This window comes from Stenella coeruleoalba, assembly GCF_951394435.1.
Source record: "Stenella coeruleoalba genome assembly, chromosome: 4".
Classification (NCBI taxonomy): Eukaryota; Metazoa; Chordata; class Mammalia; order Artiodactyla; family Delphinidae; genus Stenella; species Stenella coeruleoalba.
The window spans coordinates 7,723,034-7,745,650 of NC_137149.1; the positions used below are offsets into that span (position 1 = coordinate 7,723,034).

The window sequence follows — 22,617 nt, forward strand, 5'->3', positions numbered from 1 at the left end:
TGATTCTGAAGAACCTAGGGGCAGGACAGGAATAAAAACACAGATGTAGAGAATGGACTTGAGGACACGTGGAAGGGGAAGGGTAAGCTGAGATGAAGTAAGAGAGTGGCATGGACATATATACACTACCACATGTAAAATAAATAGCTAGTGGGAAGCAGCTGCATAGCACAGGGAGATCAGCTCGGTGCTTTGTGTCCCCTAGAGGAGTGGAAGAAGGAGGGTGGGAGGGAGATGCAAGAGTGAGGAGATATGGGGATATATGTATATGTATAGCTGATTCACTTTGTTTTACAGCAGAAACTAACACATCATTGTAAAGCAATTATATTCCAATAAAGATGTTAAAAAGAAATAAAATCGGTGGTAAACGTGCATGAAAATAAGCCAGTTTGAAGTTCAGAGAATAAAGAAATGCTTGCAAATTGATCAGAGATAATAACCTTGTTGGAAGCTGAAGAGAAATGTAAGGGCCGGGAGCCCTGAGTTCTTCCTGAGAACTGTCCATCTTGAACTCTCAAGGCTGTCACTGAAGTCAGAGGGATACTTAAAGGGGTTTTGTTTTATTTTGTTTTTCTTTTGGTTTCGTTTGTATTATCTTAATCCAGGTTGTTTCTTTTTAGTAGTTGAAAGCAATGTGTTAAGTTATGTAAGACCTGTTTTTCATTTTATCTTTATTCAGTTAACAATAAAACACACAGGCAGGGAAGATCCCACATGCCGTGGAGCGGCTGGGCCCGTGAGCCATGGCCGCTGAGCCTGCGCGTCCAGAGCCTGTGCTCCGCAACAGGAGAATGTGATATGTGGTAGAAAATGTAAGTATGCACAGAGATGGCTAAATTTACTTCTGTTTCAATGCTGTACATATTTAGTTTGTACAACTTGATGAGATTGGAGATAAGTATATGCTCATAGAAACATTACCACCATTAAGGCCATAAACATACCCATTATCTCCTAAGTCTCCTCCTGCTCCTTTTATTATTATTATTATTATTGCAACAACATTTCACGTAAGATTTATCCCAAATATTAAGTATATAATACTTAACTGGGGTTTAATATACAGGTCTTCAGTTAATAAACTTGCATCACAATATTGTCAGAGCCCTCCTCATACAGTTTCTTTTCCATAATACTTTCAATTAAATGGCATAAATGAGAACATGTTCCATACAATTCCTTTTTGTGCAGTAATATCTCATATGAGACTCTGAACACTGTACTACATGGTTTGCACTGATTCATTGCTTTTACTTAAAATTGTTGTAAGTATCATTTGACTGGGGTAGAGACTTGGTTTGAATTCTGGAAGATTACACTGAAAATGTAAGCCTAAAAATAAAAGCACAGAGTTTAATTAAACTCATGGATTAGGGATGAGGACGAGGTTATTTCACAAATATGAATTTGTTACTGAATGTCTCTTTGAATTTGGCTCAATCAGTGAGCTTGTTTTCTAAGATGTTTTACTGTAATTGGCAATAGAGATTTGGAAGAAGCAATGTTAAAGTAAAGATATAAATAAGAAACAATCCAAAGACTCAGAAGCCAATAGCCAATAATGCAGTTCAGAATGAAAGAAAAAAAAAGTACCTGTTGAAAATTAAATTAAAAAGAGCGATATTTTGCCAGTGCAGGGAAAAGAACATTTCCACTTTGCTCAAAGCTACGTATTAGTATGCAAAGAAGCTGGAGGTAAAGTCTCATCTCAATGTCTTGGGATTTATTCACAAAGAGGTGCAGATACTTGGAATATTGCCAGAAATTAAAGTAATATGAAAGGATTCACATATAAAGCAGATATCCAAGTGCAGATTATTATTGATTTATGCAGGAGGCAAGAGAAAATGGAAGATACAGGGAAGTTACAAACAAGGTGAATGTGATATATTATTGCACTTGAATATTTTTTTGCATGTTAGTACACAATTTTGATATCTACCTTTCTATGCGGAAGTATTTATAAAAAGCTTTTGTAAATATCTGAAAATCCATTCAAATCTAAATTATAAAATAGCATTTAAAATTAAATTTTAAATATTTTGTGAAAGCTTTACAAAGAATAAACATTGTGTAAAAATACTACACATATTATCCAACATTTTCATTTTAACGTGATAAACCTTATAAATTGTATTTCAGCAGAGATCATCAGGACCCATTTTGAGGATAACTAATGACTAGCTTTTGAAAACTGTACAAGTTATTTTCTGTATATGTCCTACAGCTGCAAATATTTTGGTTTCCCTTATACTGATGTTATCTACCCTTAGGCAAGCTTAGATAATGTGTAAAATATGACCCAAATATTATGACATATACACAAACACATGAGGGTTGACTCTGGAAACAACTAGAGTCTTACATCAGGCTATGCATGGGTCCTTAGCCCATGGAGAGCTTTGATCATTATCAGCTTCAATGAAAGGCAGCCTGCAGGGAGTTAATTCAAGTTTAGGCTGAAATTTGCTAGCTTGATGTCATGGGAGTTCTAAAAATGGTTAAATTACTATTTTATTTTAAAAAATCAGTGTCATTTTATCTATTTGTTTAGAATTTTCCAAACAGAGTTAGATTTTTCTGGGGAATCTTATGTTTATGCATTTAAAAAACAGTAGTGGATTTTCTTGCACCCATCTTTGTTTACTGGATTGGTATCGTATAATTAGGTAAGGAAGGAAAAAATACCTTCTGTCATTAAAATATGCATGATAAATATTAACTGATCCGGACTTATGAAGAATTGAACTACTATTTAAACCAAGTTTTTGTTTCTATGCATCTCTGACAATTAAAAGGAAGGAAATGCTATTTACTCATATCTTTATAGCTAAATTTTATATATATTCAGATACTCTAGACTATATCATATTCTGTAAATGAATAATACTCTGTAGTAAATATGTGATCTAGCAGACGAAAGTTCATTCTTTGTTATCAGCTAATTTAAGGGGTGTTTCTGTGTGTGTGTCCATTTATCATGCATTAATTGCATGATTCTTCCATGCTAAACACAGTCTCTTCTGTTGAGGGGCTTACAGTTAAGGGAGCAGATAAGTAAACAGGCAATTTTATGGGAATGAGATGAAAGCTATGATAAGGGGAGATGTAAGAAAAAATAAAAAGGTTATGGGCAGGAAAATATGACTGGAGCAATAGCAGCTACGTTAAACAGTCAAGAATAAGTAGCCTGGTAAAGGCTGCTGGAAGAGGGGGTTTTGAGAAGCAATAGCTTTTAGAAAACCTATACAAATAACATTTTTAATTAAGACAAATAGCAGCTTTGTTTAAAGTTAGATAGCACACTTTGATTATACTAATAAACTTTGATTATACTAATAATCAAATAGTAATAGCCTAATAGTAGGCTATTAATTATGTATAGATTAATTTTCCCTTTACATTTATTGATGACTTATAGACATTTTCTCTTTTGATTTCCACCATTAATCTGCCAGAGTATTTAAGTTCCTCACTTTGTTTAGCAAAGCATTTCCAAGGTTTGCGTTGTGTTTTGCTGCTTTGGCATCAGCACAATAGCAAGAATCAAATCTTTCTGAAAGCTACATTTTTCTTCTGTTTCTTTCATCCTGCTGAGTCAAGTAATAACTAAATCTAAGCTTCATTATAGTTACAGTTTTGTTAATGTCATTTTTCACACCTATTACTCATTTGAGTTAGTTTTGTCATTTCAGTTGGGTGTTTTACATTTTATCCTCTGTTGCAAGCACTTAATTTTTTTTAATTTTTTGCTTGTTTGTTTCACACACTTATGTTTGCACTTAACTAGAGGGACTTTATGATTTACCATTCAAACCAGTACACTTTGGAGAGGAAAATAGGGCAGTATTAGTAATTCAGCTGTGGTGACAGGTGTAATCTTAGACTATCTGTGGCAAACCTACATCACGGTACTTCCCAACTCTAAGCAACACTCTACCTGAAATACTTAAGGTTCATTTTATATAGAATTTAAATAATCTTTGAAAGAGGTATGGTTATGCTATTACATAATTGAATGATTTCATATTCCTATTAATCAAAGTAGATTTTATTTTTAAAAATTTTTAACATCTTTATTGGAGTATAATTGCTTTAAAATGTTGTTAGATTCTGCTGTATAACAAAGTGAATCAGCTATATGTATACATATATCCCATATACCCTCCCTCTTGCGTCTCCCTCCCACCCTCCCTATCCCACCCCTCTAGGTCATCACAAAGCACCGAGCTGATCTCCCTGTGCGATGATGCTGCTGCTTCCCACTAGCTATCTACTTTACATTTGGTAGTGTATATATGTCAGTGCTATTCTTTCACTTCGTCCCAGCTTACCCTTCCCCCTCCCCGTGTCCTCAAGTCCATTCTCTCAAAGTAGATTTTATTTTTAATTCTATAAAAGGTGCCCTTAAGTTAGAAAGAGAGATTTGTATAGTTTAATATAATTACTATTGTCTATTAATATGAAGGTGGAAAAATTAAATCTTCTGGGGTTTATTTGGTCTTTGGAGAATATATTTTGTATATAAAGTGGTTTTCAAATCTCAGATTCACAACTGCTTAGCAGTGTGCTCTGGAGAAAGCACTTAAACTTTATGACGTTAAATCCTTCATTTGTAAAAGAAAAATATCAAAGCCTGCCCTGCTGAGTTTCTGTGAGGATTAAATTAAATATCATGAAAAATAAAACAATATGCATGGTGCCTTACTTATTATGGAGGTGCAGTATATGTTACTTTATTACTTTCCAATCATAAATATTAAATTGACAGATTTTTAAGTCCAATATATTGATAAATTACATGAGATAATTTTGTTTTTACATTATTTTCATACAGATTTTTTATAGATTTGTACAAAATAACATTATTTTTTGGAAGGTATCTAAAGTTGTTATTCACTTGTTCTGTCTTTACTTTTATTCTCGATCTCCAAGGTCAGATGCTTTCTTATTTTCATTTCTCAATATTTTTGGACAACTTTTGCAAATGTATTTTACCCTTTGCATTGCCAGAAAAATTTCTCCTATAAGTAAATATTATTATCTTGGGTGTATGTAGATTATTTTGTAGAAACAGAATAATAGAATCCCTGTTTTAACTAAGAAAATATGAGATTAAAAATTAGAGTTTGCTTTTAAAAGCGAATCAGATTTCTTTTCAGGAAACTTATGTGGAAAAACTCACATGAATCCCAAAACCAGTGTAAATGTGTTTATTTGCAGGGACAGTGATACTTCATTTCCAAAAATAGTTTCTTAAAAAAAATAACCTGGATTATACAGCTAATCAGGTTTTGGAGATGGTCACAAACAACCTTAGCTATAACCATGTTCAGTTCTTCATCAAAAGTGAAAAACAATTGATAATAATTCTCCTTCCATTCAGTGTAAAGAGATAATGATTTGTCTTTCTGAAATGCACTTTATATTTCCAAAAATTAAATTTTTGTATAGCATGTCTTTGGATGAATGTGCAAAGTTATAAAATTTGGCTACTATACGAAAGAATGATAATTTATACATTATACTTATTTAGATGTAAGTTACATTAAAAGGAAATGATTTATCATCATTATGATAATTATGATACCTAAGCACACCTGCTGTACTTTGGATAAATATGAAAGTCCATGTAGTTAAATTCTGGCATTGAGTATATATTGCTTTTCCCTATAGCTGTTAAAAATAAAAAAGCGGGTTTCTGAAAGTCTTTAATCCTAAAATGAACTCTTTTCAATCACTTTATTCTTTGAGGTCTACAGCTATTTTATAATCTTGCATAACAGTTATCTAATCACTCTATTTTTCTTCTCCACTTGTTGACAAGTTCTTGTAATGTCTTATTTATCTGGTGATGTTGTATGTGTGGATAATTCACTAAGAAATTAAATGTTGTGCTATTTTCTCTAATATAACTTTGTTTTCAGATTCTTGAGCCCAACACTGTAACTGAAATTTTGTTTCCTTTTCCATAGGAACATCTGTTTGTAGACCCAGAGCCAGAATTTCCTAGAAATAAGATGCCAGTTCTCCAGTTAGGTCTTATTTTTGCTTGGAGAAAGCTGATGAGATTTAAGATGTATGATGGACTAGGATGTGGAGATGGTGACAGATTTATGACAATGTTTAGATGTGAGGAGAGGAATTAATCTGAAGAAGAAGTTTAGAGAACTTCTTATATGATTGCAGATTGAATAGGATTTTGCAGATCATGTAAGGAAAAAGTCCATATAAAAGAGAATAAGCAAAGCTTTATGAAAGTTTGGGAGAAAGATTCTGTTCCAGGTTTGGGCGAGGTCAGGAAAGGGTTCATTCAAGTCATCTTTAAAGTTGGATAGGAGTCTGTGGGTAAAGATTTAAGAGGCAGAATATTCTAGGTGGTAGGAATAGGGTGAGCAAAGGAGGAAAGGTAGAGAGTGTGGGGCCTGGTTGGGGAATGGCAAAAAGCTTGGCGAGGCCTCAGTGTCAGGGACTGGCAGGATAACACAGGAGTGAGAGCCATCTTGAATTCTTAATACATTTATTTTTGCACTTATGCGTAATTGAAGTCTGATGGGATAATGGAGCGTGTTCCTTGCTATTCTACTCACAAACAGCCTTAGCAATGCCTCATGAGCACAGATTTCCAATGAACCCACAGTGTGTAGGAGTCCAAGCAAGTCTCAGAGCAAGTCTAAAGTAAGCAAGTTATGTCCGTGACTAAGTAAATGGGGCACTGGCAGCCCCTAGAGAACACACTTTTCATCTGAACCAGAAATTTCTTCAAACACAGAAAGAAGTCAATGGTGTTCTATGAAACAACCGAGAAACCTTAAATTGTTTTTTAGCTGTGTAACTTTCCTCTATTAGCTAACTTCTTAAGTTGAAATGAAGTGAAGAAAAAAAGTAGGTCTACACAAAATTTCTTTTACTTTCAGTTATTCCTTTTTCTTCAGTACCAGAATGTAGAGTGTAGGTAGAATATGCATGGATCAAGAAGTGAAATGTAAACATCTCAGTTAATTTTGCTCAGTGTTTCTACTCTTCTGGTAAGAACAAAATAAATATGCATGTACTAGCTACAAAATACGAATTGTATAATTTCAATGATTCCACATATGATTTAAATGCTCTTATATTTGCATTTAAAACTAGCATTTCACTGTGTAAAGATGTAAAAATTTATGATGAAAATTTTAAACTTAATTTTTTCTTTTCTTAAAACATTAAATAGAAAAAAAACCCCACCATGACAAGTCAAGAGAGAGATGGTGGAAAACAGAAAAAACAAAACAAAACATGTTTTCTATTTTAGCTCTTTATCACTTGCATTTGCACTGTGTCCAGCAAATTATGTAGCCAGCCTGCCTGCACAATAAACATACACTAATAACCACTGCAGACTAAACCTCAGACCTATTCTTATAAATTCAGGGATATGTAAATTCCTCAGAACCAACACAAGGCAATGGGGTGGGAAGGGATTAACAGTACTTGCTGAAATTGAATTTCATTCCAACTTGATGTGACTGGATCTCAAGGCAGGTTTCATTTAATGTTGTGGAAAAATACTTGTTCCAAGCACCTGTGGTTTTTGGTACTTTTCCCAGTAGCCTTTAACCTCCTTGAATGCTAAAATGATATTACTCTCATCTTAACCTATATATCAAACCATGTCAATCGTCCAAGCATATGCTCTTGGAGCTCTTTACCCTTTGTGCTGTGTACTGGTTCCCAGTATGTTTCAATAGTGCCCAGGAATATTCCTCTCCTCCATAGATAGAACTTAACCAATGACTGATAGGCTATTAACACTCTAACTTCTTTGCAACTGAGATAATTCCAGGTATTACCCACATTACCTTCAGAGATTCCCTGTGAATTGAGGTGAAATTATCCCCTTTGTGATGTTTGATCACACATACTTGCTTGGCTGTTTCCTTGTTCCTGACTCACTTTCCCATTATTCTACTGGTTGCTTCTGGAAACATCCTACTATGCTCTTTTTACAGAAATCCTTGTTTCAGAGTCCACTTAAGATGAAACTCCACCTAAAACTCTCAGAGAAAGTAAAATATTTGACAAGAATAATAGGAAACTGATAAATATTTATTGAGTTCAACTGAAAATGGTATGTGTGTGGATGGATAAAATTCTCTACATAATTAAGTAGTTTATCACTGTAAGTTTCCTTATGAACACTTTAATGGATAACATGAAATCTAATCATTTAAAGTGTCTCATTTTATATCACCGTTCATTGTGAATGAGCTGGCTGAATTAATGAATTAGGTCTCATTTTCAGTTATCCCATATCCCATGTACATAGCCTTACTTTTTATGTTATGAGTGAGTACTAATTAGTTCTTTGTGTAATTCTGAAGAAAATGTAGGCCATTATTAATTCAAAGGCTTCATATATTTAGTCATATTTAGCCATTAAATAGAACAATTTAACAATTTAACATTAACCTTCCATCTTTAATAGTTTCTCTCTTTTATAATATTCACTCTATATAATACTAATTAGTATATTTGAAGAGATGAAATGAGTATTGAGAGTATCATGTATATGAACATCTTATGACAGAAAATAAGTTTAGTCATAAAGAAGGAAATAAAATGAGAACAATCAACTAAAATTATTTTAAAAGTCAATAGTAGAATTACTTGACTCTGAAGGTTTATTCAATAATTTTAAGCGGCTTTATCTTGAGAAATGCTAGCAATGCAACTGGATATCAGTCAAATTAAACTATTTCTCAGGAATCCAGATTATGAACACCTAAGTGATCTATACTGAATTTTAAGTATATTCTGTTGTCATATCATTTTAGAAGACTAAAAGTGAGATGCTTTGCCACCTTTACATAGTATATTTTTTTCTTACTTTTCTCCTATAAAGCAACAGTTACAACTGAGTATTTTTATGAGTGTATATACATATTTGTAAGAGGAGGGATAGAGAAGAACTGAGAGAGCACATACAGAGTATATATTTTTTAAAGTCACCAAGAAGCTCTACTTTTGTATGTAAGTGTCTCCACATTTTCCTAACTCAAAAGAGACAGAAATGTGCAATGTGGTCATATAAACACTCTTCATAAAGCATTTTCAGGATAAAATATATTCAGGATGAAATATTATATCATACTGCCAATATGTCTATTCTGATAAATATTTCTTTTAGAAACATGAATTCACAGGTCATTCCTCTCTTTCTTCCTACTTTAATCTTAGAGTTTAGCCCAAGGTCTATAAAATTGGTTTAATTAACAAATTAAGGGCTATTTGAGGTCTTAAGTGTTTTGTTTAGCTCTTGAAAAAGTTATCCCAGTGATGTGTGGGACAATAATAGGTAACATTTTCATTCATTCACTTATTTAACAGATTTTTGAAACTGCTCTAATGAATAATGGATAATTCTTCTGAATAATGAGCAGTAAAAGAAGGGGTTTTAAAAATGGTATGATTGGTGAGGGGCCATGCAATTCTTCCTAATCCCCAAAGTTTTACTTTTAATCCATAATAAAACTAATTAAATTTTATTCCCTTGATTATGTCTTTCTAGTTTTTAGGAGTTGTTACTTAAAATACTATAAATCCTTTAAAAGATAAAATATAAAGCATATATTAGGTAATGTAATGCACAACTTATTTAGGACTAGAAGGTGAAAAAGGTTACCCAGAGATTAACAGAATTAAAAGGGAGATTGTTGGTACCACAGGTAAACTTGGGTCAATTTACCATTTGGCCTGTGAGCAGCTCTTCCTTTTCCAAGGTGATAGTGTGTGTTTCTTTGTGTATGTATGTGTAGGGCAAGGAAACTAATCAACTCCAACATAAAATATATATTTGTTAAATTTAAATATTTTTGATGTCAGTTCACCTTATTTGATCATTTACTGATACACAAATTAGAAGTTATATTAAATAATAATCTTAGTATTAAATAACATATTACCTTTTCCATATAGATCTTAATGTTTTTACCAATCTGTGAAGCATATCTTATAGTTCTATGTTAAGTAATATGGTTGGTAAACAAGTAAAACCATATGAAAAGATGACCTTTAAGAGCTTTCAACAGCTTTAATTCAGTGGCATTACAATTTATTTAACCTTTTAGAAAGTACTCATTTTGAACAGTGACTTTACTTTTCAAAGTCATACAACCAGAATGTTAGAAAATATACTTTATATTCACTCATAAGCTTGTCTATATAAGTTTTTAGGTCATGGTTTACTTAAAATCTGGAATAAATTACAGTTTATATACATAATATTCACTTAAAATATATACATACATTTAATTGTATGTCTTTTATATTGCTGTTACATATGTGTATATACATATGTTATTCATGTTAATTATCTATATTATATATATTTTCTCATCCTAAATATATATAGTACATAAACATATGCAACAAGAAAATATATATAAGTATATAACCATAGAAATACATGTGTATATTTTATAATATATATACCATAATAAAAATACATAATATATTAATGTCATGTATATGTATCTATTTACATGTACATATATTTTTCTTATTGAAAAATACATGTATTTTCCCCCTCAGACTGTGAACTCCTCAAGGTCAAGGACCATGTCTTATCTTTATGTTAATTTCCACAGTCTAGCACAATATCTAGCTTAAATTAGGAACTCAATAAATGTTCATATAACTAATAAAATTTGAAACAGGTCACATCAGTTGGCTTATATATTCTTATATGAAAAGTGAGAAGAGCAGTGATTTGAAGCAGCTTAGATGATAATAACAAAGTTTTGAAAAACTTGAGGGTAATGAACATCAGGTTTTAAAAAATAATGATACATTTGCAATATCTCCTAGGTATATTTAGAACATATTGTACCTCCAAGAAGCAATTAGTATTTAAAATGTATTATATATATGTAATAAGTATATATCTGTATGTAGTTCATATAAAACTCTCATATTTAGATATTTAGAAAATGTATGATTTACCTATATGAGTGGCAATTTGACAGATATTTAAAATACTTTAAAATTTGGATAATATTTTAAAAAGCAATCAGGATAGTAAAAAGTTTCCGTGGGTGGCTTTTTCTATATCTTTTAATGTTTACTTTGATGTGCTTAGATGATGCATATTTTTGCTTCCACTATATAAAGACTTTCCCCCAATTTGTAATATAATTTTTAAAAATTTCAGAGATAGTGTAAATGTGACAGGACATATTGTCTCCCTACCTCCTCCTATAATTTAATATACATCTTAAATTATTACAATTTTCCATAAATACCCTTTTAAGTTGCAATTTACTTGATTTTTTAATGCTCCAAAATTCGTGCACATAATAAAGCTAACTGATATCCTTGACGTTTAAGATAACTTTTATTTCTATATTTGTCTCAGGTTGCGCTTTAAGCTTATGATTAATTGTGTTCGAAAATTTACACTATTGATTTTTTAATGTAGAAAACTGATATTGCATTCATGGCAGGGGGGAAAGAAAAGATGACTCTAAACTCTGCAGACTCTAACCAAAAACGTCCCATGATTGCTCATCAATACTACAGGATGATTAAAATCAGCACTTCAGAACAAACTGCCATTTTCTTTCTTTATTATCCTATTGGAAATAATTATTTAAAAAATAAGTATCATCCACTTTTAAAATTATTCCAAGATATATGAAACAATCTTCCTATTTATACTATTCTTACTATTTCAAATATCATTATTTGAAATATTTCAAATATCATTATTTGAAATAATCAACTAATTATCAATGGAACCCTTCTTTTATTACATTTGCTACTTTTTAAAATATAAGTTTAATAAGAGTAACTTTAATACAACCAGATTTGAAATTATTGGAGAATGCCATAGTAGAGAAGTAAAAAAGTTTTAAATGCAGATAGTACAATTCACCCTTTTTTCCTCTATACTGGGCAGGTAGACTGTTCTAATTTCAACTTTGCTCCACCATCGCTCAATGCTTACCTGGCATTTGAGATATATAAGACTCTATCAGAATTAGTGATTACCTATCAAGACTTCAGATAGTTATCCCTTTGGTTTGATGTGTGTTAGATCTAAACAATATTGTGTGTAAGATTTTGTTTAACATTTAACAAGCATAATGTTCAAATTTTTCATTGATTTATCTTACAGTGTAACCATTACTGTTCCCTCTGAATTAACTCATCTCTCAAAGTTATCCTGTCTCCATTATTATACAGTTTACAAGGGACTCTTGGAATCCTGCAGAAGAAACTTGATGTCAAATCTTTCCTTTTCTCATAAGGTCTTGCTATTTCTTTCTCCGTAGAGAGTCTACAGGCTTTGGAGACAGGCACTAATAATGGATCTGACTATACAATGAAAGATGAGGGACTTAATATGGATCAAGTTTGTGAAAGAGGAAAGTAAATCTGTTTAGCACATACAAATGCACACACACACACAACTGGCAAGTTTAGAGTTGGTATGCATAAGGACATGGTTTCAGGAGGAATTCCCATTAGAATTTACAAATGGAAAACCAGATTGAAACCAGGATATTAACTCAAATTTCTATCTATTTTAAATCATGCAATGATACATATCAACAGAATTATATCTTCTTCATTTTCTGAACATAAAACAATGTAGTTTTAAAAAGTCTGTTTTTCTAATCATACAAGATACCCTCTAAGTAATTATTTGGCCAGAATCACTGAAATAACTGTAGAAGTAATTTCTGTAGTGATTACTAAACACTATTAAAATGAAGCTATTTCTCCTCACGTCTTTATTCAGTCATCATTTATTCAATTATAACTTTCCATGTTAAACATTTATTGATTGAGAGCCTACTATGTACCAAGAAGTGTGTGCTAAGTGCTGTGCTTGAATGACAGAAAAAAAAGACCTTATTTTTCTTACGGTCTAGTGGAGATACATACACATATATACATACACAGAGAAAGCATGCATATTAAACAAAACATGCAACACATACATAGATACACTTAGATATGTACGTACAAATGAATTTAGGTGGAATACACTTTGGAACTCAAGAAAGGCCACTTTGAAGGAGTAGTATTTAAGCTGGGAATTAAAGAATGAGTAGAACTCAGCCAGAGACAGATTTGGGAGTTGGGAAGAGAGCTAGTCTACTTGTTATCTCAAAGAAACTGTAAAAGTATAATACTCACAAGTTTCAAGTGTTGGAAGCCATTTCAGGCAACTATACCAATCTCTTTCCAAATAAATGAAGAAAATAGTGCTCATAAGTGCTGTCAGAAGAATATTAGAAACCTTAGCTTTATGTCAAGTATAAATCAATCCTTTCAACATTTATGTCTTCCAAAAATCTCCAAGGCAACACAAATCCATCAAGAGTAATAGTGCCAGTGAATGCCTGGAGGACAGCGTTTTATTTTGTAGTTCCAAAGAGGAAACAGCAAGTGTGTCAAAGAAATCTGACTTACTCAGCACTGAGAAAATAAGACCAATAAGAGTTGTGTGTCTTCATGCTCTATTTCAGGTGACTAAATTTCTCTGGCTTCAAGCTCTTAGTAGGTTTAACCAGATGAGTCACTGCTCTCATTGCCTGCTGCTTCTGGCAGACATTTTATTGCTGCTCCAGATATTCAGGTTTGCTGGCTGTGTCCATCAGGCACAGCATGGGTCTCAAAACTCTGGATCATTTTATACTAATGACTGTGAATTATTTGTCCATTTGAATTTCAGACACTTAATTCATTGGTTTATTCATGAATAAAAGCTTTATTCATGAATAAAAGGCAGCTTGAGGTGACGAAAGGGACAGAATCACAAGAATAAATTGTAAGAAATATGTATTAGTCCATGATTATAAGATGTTAGTGCCAGAGAAAATTTTGAGACATTCTAATGGAAGTTTTCTTATTTAAACATCGAGAAGTATCTCATGCCAGATTAACCAAATTGTTAGATAGTTGAGACAGGATTAAACCAAGGTTGCTCAAGTGAGAATTCTGGAGAATTTGCACCATCCCACAACAACTGTTTGCCTCATCCCACAACAATTGTTTGCCTCAGGGGTTAACAAACTATGGCCTGTGGACCAAACCCACTCTTCTGCCTGTATTTGTATATACAATTTTATTAGAGCACAATCATGCCTACTTATATCAATTTTTTATTTATTTTCTAAGGTGCTTTCCAGTGACAGTTTGAGTAGTTGTGACAGAGGCTATATCGCCTGCAAATCCTAAAATATTTACTAATAGTCCTTTACAGAAAAAGTTTGTTGACCCCTGATCTAACTCATAATTATTATTTATTTTATTCTATTTTTTAAATAGATCTTTATTGTTGTATAATTGCTTCACAATACTGTTAGTTTCTGCTGTACAACAAAGTGAATCAGTCACATGCATACATATATCCCCATATCCCCTCTCTAGAGCCTCCCTCCCATCCTCCCTATCCCACCCCTCTAGGTCATCACAAAGCACCGAAACTCATAATTATTATATAAATAATTGTGCTCAATTTCAGCTTTCCCCCAAATTGTTTGAAATACATTGTGGTCAGAGTAATTGCTTTGGACTTTCATTATTATCATAAAATCACAAACTGTTATGGCTGGAAACGGCCATGTAGGACATTTAGTTCAACTCGCACTCAATGAAAAATGTCTTTTGTTCCATTTCTGCAGTTGCTCATTTAGGCGTTGCTTAAATAATCCTACAGAAGGGAATTAGAGTACCTCTTGGAGCAGCATATTGTATGGATGGACAACACTATTAGTTGGAATAAACTTCTATGTTTTGAATCGGCTCTGATATTTGCAAACTTTACTGATTATAGTCTAGTCTGTACAGATAACAGAGGACAAATACACAAGCTCTTTATGCCAGTCTTTCCAGTGATTTCACTTTTTACATGGCAAATCACATTAATCCTGCTCTTCCCTGGGAAAATATATTCCATTCTTTCTCACTGTCAGACCACTTAACATCCTGGTCATGTTCCCTGGGTCTTATTTAACCTGGCGACAATTGTACTTTAAATGTAGCACCCAGAATTGGAAAAAGCCCAGTCCTGTACAAAGTATACCCTTTCAGTAATATTACACAAATTATATCTTAATATCTCTGTATTATGGTGATAACACATGTTACATGGTAGTACTGCAAAAATAAAATGCATTTGTATCTTCTGTGCTCAGTAACCTGACATAAATATAGTAGGCATTCAGCCGGCACAAGTTCCTTCTCTAACCTTTCCCCTTCTTTTTTGGAATTGATTTGCATATAAAAAAATAATTAAAGCATTTGCTTTGTTCCAAAATGGTTAATATTGTATTAGGGAAGATTAGTACCTAACAAAATAATTACAGTGCAACGAAATAAGTTCTCTATTATAAGGTCCTAGAAAACATAGGAAATAAGTTTTAAAATATGAAGAATTCAGATGCGTTTAGTTTTAATAATCTATGATCTTTCTGAAGTTCCTAAACTAGGTGGCTTAAAAATTCATTCTGTAAAGTATTTCAGAGGAAAAAAATCAGTTTTTTATGTCTTGTTCAATAAATATTGTGTTGCCTCTGGGGTTTAATGAAAATTGTATATTACAATCATTTGTTTGTTGACAGCGTAAGCTCAGCTTAAGACGTAGAATGGCTTTTTGATGTGGCTTCCAGCCGTTTGTGAACTCATTCTTACAATAATTAAATACCTTTTAAAGTGATAATACTCTTATAGTGATTATAGTTATTCTTTAGACAAGTAGAGTTATTTGCTTAGTATCCAGTATCTTCAAAAAGCTAATGAATTTTTCAAATATATTAAACCTATTGTAAGAGTTATGTTCTTCCATGAAGGAGTGGCCCCGGTGGCAAATCACTTTCTTATTATTTAACAATTACCACTTCCTCAGTTCAGTTTACTTTTTTTTCTTTTACATTTTGGATTATTAAAATAAATACTATGAACTACATTTGTATGTAATAGTTAATCCACTTACAAAGGTTGGATTCTGTGAGGTTGACTGAGTGGTTTTATTTGTACCAGTTAAGTTCAGGGAATGGGAGAAAGTGACTAGGAGACAAGGAGAGAGGGATCATAGTAGGTGGAAATTTCCAATTTTATTTCAAAAACTGCTGATTATTTTGTATATTTGATGACACCTCACCAAATCACTGAATCTTTTTTATTTACCTATAGAATTTTTGCTAATTTTCACTATGGCATGGAAACTTCCCCGAATCAAACAGTAATATTGACTGTGTGTAAGAAAAAAGAATATATAAAACACTATAAGTTACTGTTATCTCACAGAGAATAGTGTATCCAGCCAAAAAATCAGTTGTATAATTTTGTGTTTTATTGCAAAAATCCTACTCTTATTTCAAGAATTTTATAGTTATACATTATTTTAAGAAAGAGAATAAACTGAAAAGATTGGAGGAATTTTAGATTTTACTGATGTTATATTAAGCAGGACCCATAGGATTAAGGCTATGGATATCTTCCATTGGGCTCAAAAGTGCACATTCTGATGAGTACTTATTTAAAATAGAGACATTTTGTGTTTTCTTGCTTTAATTTTTCTCTAAGTGCTTCCATTTTTATTTTCCTGTAAGTACCATAAAAAATGGCAGCATTATTAGCAAAGATTTAATCTGTCACAGCTTTCTTTGCCCCTAATATATAGCTATTCATCTATAAAAGCTTTTCCAGTCAGTCCCTTTTAAGCTGTTATCTTGTAACATCTCACTGGACAAGTTGGCTTTAACTGAATCACCTAGTTTCTCTATCATGTCCAACATCAATAAATCAAATGAATAATCAAAGTGGGTTAAGCCTATATATCAAACTATCACACTCATTGAGAAGTTAATAGGTATTATTTTTTCTCCTTCTGGGAAAGAAAAAAAACAGAGAATATATACATTTTATTTTTATTCCTAGAGATTTCTTATCATCCTAAAATAGCCAATCCACACTTGGCTCAATAGATTTAACAATCTTCACAGCGTGGAAATTGACCAATCAGATTGAATGTGATTTGGCCGTCAACCGATCAAATTGGATACAACAGAAACACCTTTTACAGCCAAATTGGCTAAATAAGAGCACTGTCCCTCAGTCCAGGAGTCCTATTTGAAATCCTGATTTAGGAGAAAAATGATACAGTCTCACACTGCATACCATTCTCTAATTAAAGAAGGCAAAGAGATAGGAGTATTAAAATTTCCAAATCTTGGAAGTAAGAAAATCATACTCCAGATTTGGGCTCTTTATCCAGAGCACCAACTTTCCTGCTGAACAAAAACAGATGTGATGATAAAAAATATTTAACAAATATGGAAGGAAAATACACAATTAGAATATATACTGGCTGTATTCTGAAGCCAGGAGCTAATGTCCTTGTGGCAGACAATATACCTTTAATAGTTGGAGTATAGGAATGTCTGGGACATCTCAAAGGAGTGTTCCAAGTAACTGATATGTTTGATGTGAACCTTGGGGTCCAAGAACAATAGCTAAATATATACACTTGATACCTGAACAGTGGGGGTTAAGGACACTGACCAGTGTGCAGCTGAAAATCCTTGTATAACTTTAGAGTGGGCCCTTCTATCCACAGTTCTGTGTCCACAGGTTCAACCAACTGCAGATTGTGTAGTATTTAGTGAAAATACTATAGTAGTATTTAGTGAAAAAATTCCAAGTATAGGTGGACCTAAGCAATTCAAACCAGTGTTGTTCAAGGGTAAAATGTATTAAAAATCAGATTGGCTATAAAAATATCAGTCGTATCCTCAGCATCTATTACAACACTTAATTCTCACAACCACAACTGAGAGCTAGCTAATAAGAATTTACAGATAAAATATGAATCATAGATAAGTCAAGTGACTTTACCATGGCCTCACAGCAGTGTCAGAGACAGAATTGAATTCCACATTATTCAGATTCCAAAGTGAGAGGAAAAATTATTCCAACTACTTTTCCAGTTTTAAGAATGTATTTAACTCTCACCCATGGAAAATTTAATTTATTTGAGTTTATAAGATTGGAACTGCATTAACTTTTATATTAATAGTGTTTATCTTTGAATTAAAGGATCAATGGCACATTGTGCTTCTTTTATATCCTTCTATATTTTTTCAAGTATTCTAAATGGATGCTATTTTTACTAATTGTGAATGTTTAAAATTAGGTGTTGTTTCAACAGGAAGACAAACTGAGAAAAATGTTAGTTGTATCTCCATTACTGAGACCAATAACAATAGTTATGATCAAATAAAAACAGACACCCCTTTCTTTATTCTGAGTCGTGGTACTCAATCTCATCCATTCCCACATTAAAATATTTTTAAATATTTTATTTATATGAGGAAAACCTTGGCCAATTTGAGAAGCAAGTTTTGCACTATTGAGAAATACTCCATATTTGGTCTTTTGTGAGTGAATAGATCAACAACATAATTTTTTAAATATATTTTAAGGCCATTTCTTTGATCTTGAACTCCATTAACTTGTTTTGAGTGAAGCACCTTTGTCAAAATCTATTAACCATTTGTATGTGTATCTATATCTATTTCTTGACTCTCAGTTCTGTTCCATTGATGTATATGAACAACTTTACACCAAGGCCATGATTTCTTGTTTTCTGTGGAATTAATTAATCCTGAAACCAGGTACTGTAAGTACTTTCAACTTTGTCCTTCTTAGTCAACGTTATTTGGCTATTCAAGTTCTTTGTAATTTATATACATTTTAGAATCAGCTTTTGGTTTTCTACAAAAGTCCTACTGAGATTTTGATTGCTGTTACATTGAATCTACACAAAAAATTGGTAAGGATTAACATTTTAACAATATTAATAATATTTTAATAATATTAAAAAAAGCGTGATTTAGATTTTCCTTCAATTTTAGTAGGAATGATTAGTAGTTCTTGTTGTACAGGTCTTGGACACATTTTGATAAATTTATTTTTAGGCATTTTATGTTTTTTGATACTATTGTTAATTATTTTGATTCATTTTCAGTTTCCTGGTATTTGTTCACAGTACATAGACATATAATTGATTTTGTACATTAAACCTACTTAAACCCACAGAATGGCAGGAAGTATTTGCAAATGATGCAACCAACAAGGGATTAATTAACCTCCAAAATATACAAACAGCTCATGCAGCTCTATATCAAAAAAAACAAACAACCCAATCAAAAAATGGGCAGAAGATCTAAATAGACAGTTCTCCAAAGAGGACATATGGATGGCCGAAAAGCACATGAAAAGATGCTCAACATCACTAATTATCAGAGAAATGCAAATTAAAACTGCAATGAGGTATCACCTCACACTGGTCAGAATGGTCATCATCAAAAAGCCTACAAACAATAAATGCTGGGGAGGGTGTGGAGAAAAGGGAACCCTCTTGCACTGTTGGTGGGAATGTAAATTGTTACAGCCACCATGGAGAACAGTATGGAGGTTCCATAAAAACTAAAAATAGAGCTACCATATGACCCAGCAATCCCACTCCTGGGCATATCCAGAGAAAACCATAATCCAAAAGGACGCATGCATCCCAATGTTCACTGCAGCACTATTTACAATAGCCAGGACACGGAAGCAACCTCAATGTCCTTCGACAGATGAATGGATAAAGAAGATATGGCACAAATATACAATGGAATATTACTCAGCCACATTATGCCATATGCAGCGACATGGATGGACCTAGAGACTATCATACTAAGTGAAGTAAGTCAGACAGAAAGACAAATATCATATGATATCACTTTTATGTGGAATCTAATTTTAAAAAGATACAAATGAACTTATTTACAAAACAGAAGGAGACTTACAGATATTGAAAACAAACTTATGGTTACCAAAGGGGAAAGGCGGGGGGAGGGATAAATCAGGAGCTTGGGATGAACACATGCACACTACTGTATATAAGATAGATAACTGACAAGGACCTACTGTATACGACAGAGAACACTACCCAATATTCTGAGATAACCTATATGAGAAAAGAATCTAAAAAAGAAAGAATATATGTATAACTGAATCACTTTGCTGTACACCTGAAACACAACATTTTAAATCAACTGTATTCTCTGAAATGAACACAACATTTTAAATCCACTATATTCCTATAAAATTAAAATATTAAAAAAAAAACCTACTTACATCCTGAAACTTGCAAAACTTGCTTAATAGTTTTAATGGCTTTTTGTAGAACCTAAGAACTTCCTATTTAGACGTAAGTTTCTCCATAGTGGCACTGCTGACATTTTGAGCAGGATAAGTCTTTGTTGGGAGGAACTGTCCTGTGTATTGTAGGATATTCAGCAGTGCCTCTGGTCTGTGCTTGCTAGATACCAGTAAACACCTACCACTTGTAACAACAAAACTCAACCAAAAATGTCTCCAGATATTGCCAAATGTCCTGGGGGGGTCAGGAGAGAAGGAATTACTTCTGTTGAGAACCACTGATGTAGACTCTTACCTTTTCTGCAAATAAACGACCTGAATAAAAATATCATACATTTTATTTCTATGTCTGCTGTAAACCCAGCAATGTATTATTAGTGCTGTAACCAATACATTATTCATTATAAATTTTGTTTTAGACAGTTTTTTTGGAAAGAGACAGAGAAGGAGATTGAGTGGGAGCGATTCATGATATATTTACTCACCTTTTGACCAATTCCAGGAACTTTTAATTCCTTTAATGTAGATCCAAATTTCCATTTAGTATCATATTCCTTCTGCCTGAAGAACCTGTCAGAAGACAGATTATTTTGGTTCCTATCCAGTATTACAACCCCCTTCCTGATTGTTTTGGTTAGGAATTTGATGCAATACAGCAACACTTTGAACAATGAGACAATACATTTGGTAATACTTGTTTACTGCACAGTTTTTTTTTCTTTTTACCATTATGAATAAGTGCTACATAATATATGTGCATTAAGAGGATGCTATTTTTTTAGAAGGAGTTGGGCATTCAAATTTTATGTGTATTAAAAGTGAGAATTATTATAATAGATGTGGTATTGTTTGTTCTTCTTTTAGTAATGAATTAAATAACTAAAAAGACAAAAATTATTTTAAAGAGCATCCACCCTTACTGCATATGGTGACTGCAGATGGCCAGCCAGTGCATACAATCAAATTAGAGCAGTAGTTCTGAAGAAGCTTTTTGAATGTCTGTCCTCACATAGAGTGGATTTCCTCATTCCAACTCTCCTGTATTGAGAGAATACTGGCATTGAAACGTTAAAATCAGTTTCCTCTTCTGGAATCCCAGGAAAGGGGAAAAAAAAGACAACTTTGATCTGTGGTGTTTCCAAGATGACAAAAAGTGTGGTTGCTTTGAGGGCTGAAAGTAAAAGACTCTAAGGCTTATCGAGGTGGGTTTCTGGCTTACTCAGAATGAACTGTTAGTATTTACATTTGGCCTCTGTAGGTTCCCTATGTTCCTAGAGATACAGTGGGAGGGAAACCTTCAATTAGGGGTAATAATCATTCTTACAATAGACAGGATGAGGGAAAGTAAAAGACTCTAAGGCTTATCGAGGTGGGTTTCTGGCTTACTCAGAATGAACTGTTAGTATTTACATTTGGCCTCTGTAGGTTCCCTATGTTCCTAGAGATACAGTGGGAGGGAAACCTTCAATTAGGGGTAATAATCATTCTTACAATAGACAGGATGAGGGCTCACAATTCTTTTATTTAAACCAAGTGGAAGTAATATTCATATTTTGGTGTTTTTCTGTGGATTATTCCTACTGTATGGATTCTAGTTAAACATCTACTTTACCCTTATGAAAAAAAGTAGGATATGAATAAACAAATGAAGAAGTAAATAAATACAGATAGGGCTATGAATGAATGAATGGATAAATAAATGAAGAAATTCATGTTTTCCTTGTATTTTATTCTATAAGGGGAAGAAATCTTTAATAAAATCACAGTTATAATTTAGACAATATATGTTCATGCTGAGATATGCTAAGATATGTTCATGTGCTGGGTATATAGGGCCCAATTCGTTTTAAAAATTTTGGCAATTTTGCACGGAAAATTTATCTCTTGCATGTAAAATATGTGTTCTCTACTAATATAGAAATGTTACTCTGATTTTAACTTACTAGCTGTATTTGTGATTGTCTGCTTTGACTTTGGAGAAGTACACAGCTAAGAGTACAAGCAGGTATTGAACCCCTTTTATGGAACTCATACATACACTTGATGTTTTAACATAGACAAACACACTAAAGATTATAATCCTATTAAATAAATCATTAAAAGAAACTATTAAAATCGATACCACCAAAACATAATATTGTATGTGCCATTAAACACTTGGATTTTATCAACTGAATTTCACAAAAACTGTGAGACATATCACATCTAGTTGACCCTTCAGTTTCTACCAATTAAGCAATGTCAGCATTGAATCATATGTCGAGAGAACTAAATTTGTGCTACTTCCACATTAAGCTTACTTTCATCATTATTAATATGCATTTCCTGGGTTTTGTAAATCAAAGAAATATTAACTATAAATATGCCATTTGCTTCTTCCTGGAATATAATTCACTGTTTCCTTTCCATAAC

The 22,617-nt window shown here is 32.7% G+C and overlaps 1 long non-coding RNA gene across 1 annotated transcript in view; it reads right to left on the minus strand.

The window, feature by feature from the left end:
- LOC307185937 overlaps window positions 1-22,617 on the minus strand; it is a 113,903-nt gene that overhangs the window by 38,769 nt on the left and 52,517 nt on the right. Inside the window, exon 2 of the long non-coding RNA XR_013828213.1 lies at window positions 20,691-20,775. This is a non-coding gene — a long non-coding RNA (uncharacterized lncRNA). The remainder of the gene's footprint in view (window positions 1-20,690; window positions 20,776-22,617) is intronic.